General features: G+C 40.0%; 1 long non-coding RNA gene across 1 annotated transcript; it reads left to right on the top strand.

Moving 5' to 3' along the window:
• The first annotated feature begins 232 nt into the window (after positions 1 to 232).
• LOC143647849 (uncharacterized) lies at positions 233 to 1,989 on the top strand. The gene is made up of 3 exons (XR_013158211.1): positions 233 to 555; positions 1,151 to 1,252; positions 1,336 to 1,989. It is a non-coding gene; the product is annotated as an uncharacterized LOC143647849 (long non-coding RNA).
• The last annotated feature ends 3,893 nt before the right edge of the window (positions 1,990 to 5,882 follow it).

Genomic DNA, 5,882 nt, shown 5'->3' on the forward strand with positions numbered 1-5,882 from the left:
ACGGCTGCTCATTCGATGTCACCCATCACAGGGTTGACAGCCCCGGGAAGGATTCTGCGCGCGTTCCGGGCGGGCACGGATGGGGCGCTGCAAATAAGCAAACGATTCCAGATGAATGAGGGAGGGGTGAATTCCGCGTCAGACAAATACAGATATACCTTTTCCGGAGACAAAGGAATGAGGCGTTCTACCTCTGATGAGGGAAGGAAACAGGCAAAGCTGGCGAGCCCGCTTGGCCCCTAGCAGCCGAGCACCGTCTCCCCTGCGCTCGTACTCGCCGCCCTACTTCAGAACCCTTGGGGTCCGCGCGTCGCGGCCAAGCCGAGGGATCAACTCCCACCGCGTTCCTCCTAGTCTCCTCCCCGGTAGCTGGACTGTTAACCGCCATCGCCAGTTCAGGAGGAATCCAAAAGGCAGCATGTTTGCCCACCTGCGGGAGGGGCCGCGATGGGGCCGCTCCGCAGAGGGTGTGTTTTAGGGAAGAGAGGGTTTATTTGCAGCCTGGAAGGGGCTGCCGGGCGAACAGAACCGGGGTGCGGAGGGAAGCAATAACAGGTTGGTGATCTTGGCGGCAGGTGGCAGTAACGCTTCCTGTCAACCTGCATCCTCCCAGCGGCATGGGTGGGGATTGGAGCTCGGCAACCGTTTGCGGTCGGTCGACCCCTATGCCTCAAACACACGCGCTCGCGCGCGCGCACACACACACACACACACCACACCCACGGTTCTCATGACTCACGGGGATTCTGCTCCTTCTCCTATACTGCAAAATAGGATGGAGAAAGTTAATCAAGTTAATAATAATAACAATAACGAATATTTAAGTGCTATCTGCCAGGTATGTGCTATTTTTACATGATAGCTAGCAAATTAATAACAACAATATGCCAAAATTATGTTGGTCAATAAATTAACTGCATTTTGTTTCGCTGGTTTCCAGGAGGGAGTGTGGAAGGTATTCTTTCCCTTCCTAGAAGATAAGTGGGTCTGGGTTTCCTTATCTCCAGAAGAGCAAGAGGGCTTTTATTATTTTTGTTTGTTTAGAGAAGCTGGAGTAGACCAGACAACTGGGCAGGGTTCAGCCGCTAGACTGTTTCCTCTGCCCATAGTGTATTTTTTTTATAATTGGAATTTTCATGCAACTGTCCAGATTTTCAGCTTCTTTCCAACAAGGAGAACATCTGGAGACACTGGACCTGAATGGCAACCATTAGTGGTGGTTCAGGAGCTGCTATTGAATTAGAGCAGGCAAGTAGCTCTCTGGTTTACCCTAGTTCCCATGTTGTCTTATTGTCTTATGCCCAGGTTTTTTATCTGTGTGGCCTTTTTAGGGAGTTGAGCGTGAGTGAGACCCTTGGTCAACTAGGGGCTCACAAGAGAGAGAACTGAATTATCAGAAGAGAGGGAGCCTTCAAAGATTGAAGAAAAACAGAGTGGCACATGTAAGGAAAGAGTTGGATTCGGAACCCAAGGAAGGAAAGACTTGTAAAGGTTGTCACCAACAGACCTGCACTTTGTTTCCACATAGTATCCAAAGGGAGGTTCTTTCTCAATAGAGGGGGAGTATTTTGATACCTGGCACAGCAGATATAGAAGCTATGGTTAAGGTGCCCATAGCCAAGTGAGACACTAAAGAAATGAAACGTGCTTGCGAAACTCTGTGTCCTAGAATAAGTCATATGGACTTGATCAAGAAGACAAACAGTGGGTGGTGCAATGGTGGCTCAGTGGCATAACTCTCGCCCGCCATGTCAGAGATCCGGGTTCGATTTCCAGAGCCTGTCCATGGAAGTTAAAGAAAAGAAGACAAACAGGAAAGACCTACAAAAAAAATTCTCCTTGGAGATGCTCCTGAGTCCCTGTGTTCCTGTAAGATCCCAAGGGAAGTGGAAGGGACCCCCAAATGTGATTCCCCCCCCCCAGCATCCAACTATTTGTAAAATTAATATCTATAGAGAAGTTTTTATACTGAATTTAATTCTTGTAATAACTGGGCACTGTTGCTAGTCCGGTTTTCCAACTTAGGAAAATAAGGCTTAGATAAACTAAATAAAATATTTAATATCACATAACTAGTAGATGGTGAAACCAAGTTTCAGCCACGCTGTGTGTCATGGTTTGGAGCTGTGTACCCCAGAAAAACATGTTCTTAAACCTAATCCATTACTGTGGTATGAACCAATTGTAAGTAGGACCATTTGATGGGGCAGCTTAGTTAAGATGTGACTAGGATGGGTCTTAATCTTATTACTGGCATCCTTTATAGGCAAAATGAAATTCATACAGATAGAGAGAAAGCCACAGGGAGCAGCTGGAAGCTGAAATTCATTGGAGAAGGGAGTGGTCGCCATGTGCGTTCCCATGTGACATAGGAGCCAAAGACCATAGATCATTAGTAGCCAACCACTGAATGCCAATCTTCAGGAATACAACAATGGCTTGATGAGGCCTTAATTTGAACTTGAGTTGGGCTTCTCAAACAATGAGCAGTCCATTGTTTTTTGACTTCTCCTCAAAAAACAATGAGCCAATAAATTTCTGTTGTTTAAGTCAACCCATACTAAAACACTGTGACTGTAATTCAGGAGTGAGCAAATTTTTTTCTGAAAAAGGCCAAATAGTAAATATTTTAAGCACCTCTATCATTGTTGTTTGGCTCCATTACTGTAGCACAAAACCAGCTACAGCTAATACCTAAAGAAATAAGGATGTCTGTGTTCCAATAAAACTTTACTTTCAGACAATGAAATGTGAATTTCATATAATTTTCATTTGTCAAGAAATGTTCTCCCTTTTATTTTTTCAGACACTTAAAGATATAAATACATTATTAGCTCGTGGGCCATACAAAAACAGGCAGGGGGGGGGGGGAAACAAGCAATGGGCCTGATTTGGATGGCTGGCCATAGTTTGCCAGTCCCTGCCTTAAAGTCTTTATACTCAATATGAACATTATCTAGGCATCTCCTGCCCCTGGACCTGAAGTAGATGTTCTAGTTTGCTAGCTGCCAGAATGCAACATACCAGAGATGGATTGGCTTTTAATAAAAGGGGATTTATTTCATTAGTTCTTAAGAGGAAAGGCAGCTAACTTTCAACTGAGGTTCTTTCTTACATGGGAAGGCACAGGGTGATCTCTGCTGGCCTTCTCTCCAGGCCTCTGGGTTCCAACAACTTTCCCCAGGGTGGTTTCTTTCTGCATTCTCCAAAGGCTTGAGCTGAGCTGCGAGTGCTGAGATGAGGTATGCTGAGCTGCTTGGGCTGTGCTACATTGAGCTCTCTCATTTAAGCATCAGCCAATTAAATCAAATATCATTCATTGCAGCAGGCACGTCTCCTAGCCAACTGCAGATGTAATCAGCAACAGATGAGGTTCACACACCATTGGCTCATGTCCACAGCAATAGATGTAGGCACTTTCGCCTGGCCAAGTTGACAACTGAATGTAACTACCACAGTAGCCAGTCCTAGTAAGGAAAAATCAAAGATGTTTTTCCCATTCATTTTTCAACAAGCATGAAAAGCAGTCTGCACACCTACAAAAGTAGCACTTAGATTGCAAACCATTATTACATCTAGATTAGATTTCACAAGAAAATATTATATATTACAATGAGCAGTGGGCTTGACCTCAGAAAAACTTGGTTTAAATTCCAAACTGTATGATTTTATAAGCATATAAAATCTTATTTTATCTCATCTTGTGCATATCTTTATACATGTAAATGACCTAAGTTGTCAGAGGTTCATATCTTCATCTGTCAATCATAATGCTGTCTTCAAAGATTGACTATGGAAATTAAAAGAGATAATACAAATAATGTATATAGGATAGCCAGTCAAATACAGAATTTTGGGAGCCTGAGTCTTATTCAAACTAGGGGGACCCTCTCTAAGAAACAAATGCAAAATTTTGATTAAAGAACTAGATACTGGATAAGGGTTTGATATCCAGAATATACAAAGAAATCCTACAACTCAGAAATAAAAAGACCGATGACATGAATGGACAAAAGGTATTAAGAGACATTTTCCAAAGAGTAAATACAGATGGTTGAAAAGCACATGAATGATGCTCAGCTCCATTAGCTATTAGCGAAAAAGCAAATCAAAACTACAATGAGATATCACCTCACACCCACTAGAATAGCCACTATTAAACAAACAGGAAACTACAAATGTTGGAGACAATGTGGAGAAACTAGAGCACTTGTTCCCTGCTGAGGGAGATGTATAATGGGATAACTTTTGTGGAGAATGATTTGGCAATTTCTCTGGTAACTAAGTATAGAGTTGCCTTATGGCCCAGCACTATTCCAGATTGAAGGAGACTTCAAGAGCCAATGACCCTAAAATGCAACAAATGTTTCTGAATTACATCATTTTGCTATGAAAATATTATTGGGACGATGGGTAAAACTTGAACAGGAACTTGGAGCTACATGGGAAAAAACTATCAATTTTAATCCCTTATTTTGATGATTCTAATACGTAGAAGACTTTTGGGGGTATTTTTGAAAAATCCAATAAAGGAATCGGGCTTATGGAGTATCTTATTGGTAATTTATTCTCAAATACCTCAGGGGAAATAGATCTCTGTACTGCACTCATCTATTTTTGGGAAATTTGAATTTTTTTGAAAATTAAAATATACATTTAGCATAAAAAGAAAACTATCAGACTATGGATTCCATGAGAACAGGAATTATTCCTTATATTTCTTTGGAATCCTTCATTGAAATTCACAAATTGGGGTGTATTGGGACTCAACAAATACTGTTGTATGGAACTTTATTAAATGAAATGGGCAATAAGACATTGCTTAAAGTGTCAGACTACCACAAATGTTGCCTCTATTAATTTTTAAATTAAAATAGATATACACTATTATTTTAATTACAATTTTTTATTTTTATTTAATAAAATATTTATTTTGTAGCAATTTCAAACTTACAAGACAGCTGCAAAAGTGATACAAACCTCATACAGAGAATTCAGCCATAACCTCCCCCACCCAGCCTAAATATCTAGATCCACCAACTTTTAACGTTTTGCCACATTTACCATATCATTCTATCTATCTATCTATCTATCTATCTATCTATCTATCTATCTATCTATCTATCTGTCTATTTATTTTCTAAACATTTGTGAGTAGGCTGTGTACATCATGTTCCTCAAACACTTAGTACTTCAAGGTATATTTGCTAAGAACAAAGTTTTCACCTATGTAACATTTTCAGTACAGTTATGAAGTTCAAGAACTTTAACATTGATATAAAGCTTACAATCTATATTCTAATTTTTTCATATGGCCTTTTGTCTTTTAGTGCCTTCTCTCCTCCATAATTAAATCCAGTCCAGGATCATGTATCGTTTTAGTTGTTATTCTATTAATTTTTTTAGGACTAAGAAAGCATTTATACAAGGCACACAACAGTCTCTGTTAAATATACACATATGAGCAAGATTTGCTGTTGAAAGCGAATAAAACACACAACAAAATTAAGCAAGTATGCTTAATTGTAAAAAAATGCATTTTGTGTTCCTTGGTAATTAGACACATTAATAATCTGGGAGCTACTAAAGAGCAATAGAAATACTCTTTTCGGTAGCCTTGATTCTTGAAGATGATTGTATAAAGATATAACTTTTGCAATGTGACTGTGTGATGGTGAAAACCTTGTGTCTGATGGTCCTTTTATCCAGGGTATGGATAGATGAATAAAAAAAAATGGATAAATAAATAATGGGGGGACAAAAGGTAAATTAAATTAGGTAGATGGAAATACTAATGGCCATTGAGAGGGAGGAGTAAGGGATATGGTAGGTATGAGTTTTTTCTTTTTTTCATTTTATTTCTTTTTCTGGAGTGAAACAAA

This window comes from Tamandua tetradactyla, chromosome 10 (assembly GCF_023851605.1).
Source record: "Tamandua tetradactyla isolate mTamTet1 chromosome 10, mTamTet1.pri, whole genome shotgun sequence".
Taxonomy (NCBI): Eukaryota; Metazoa; Chordata; class Mammalia; order Pilosa; family Myrmecophagidae; genus Tamandua; species Tamandua tetradactyla.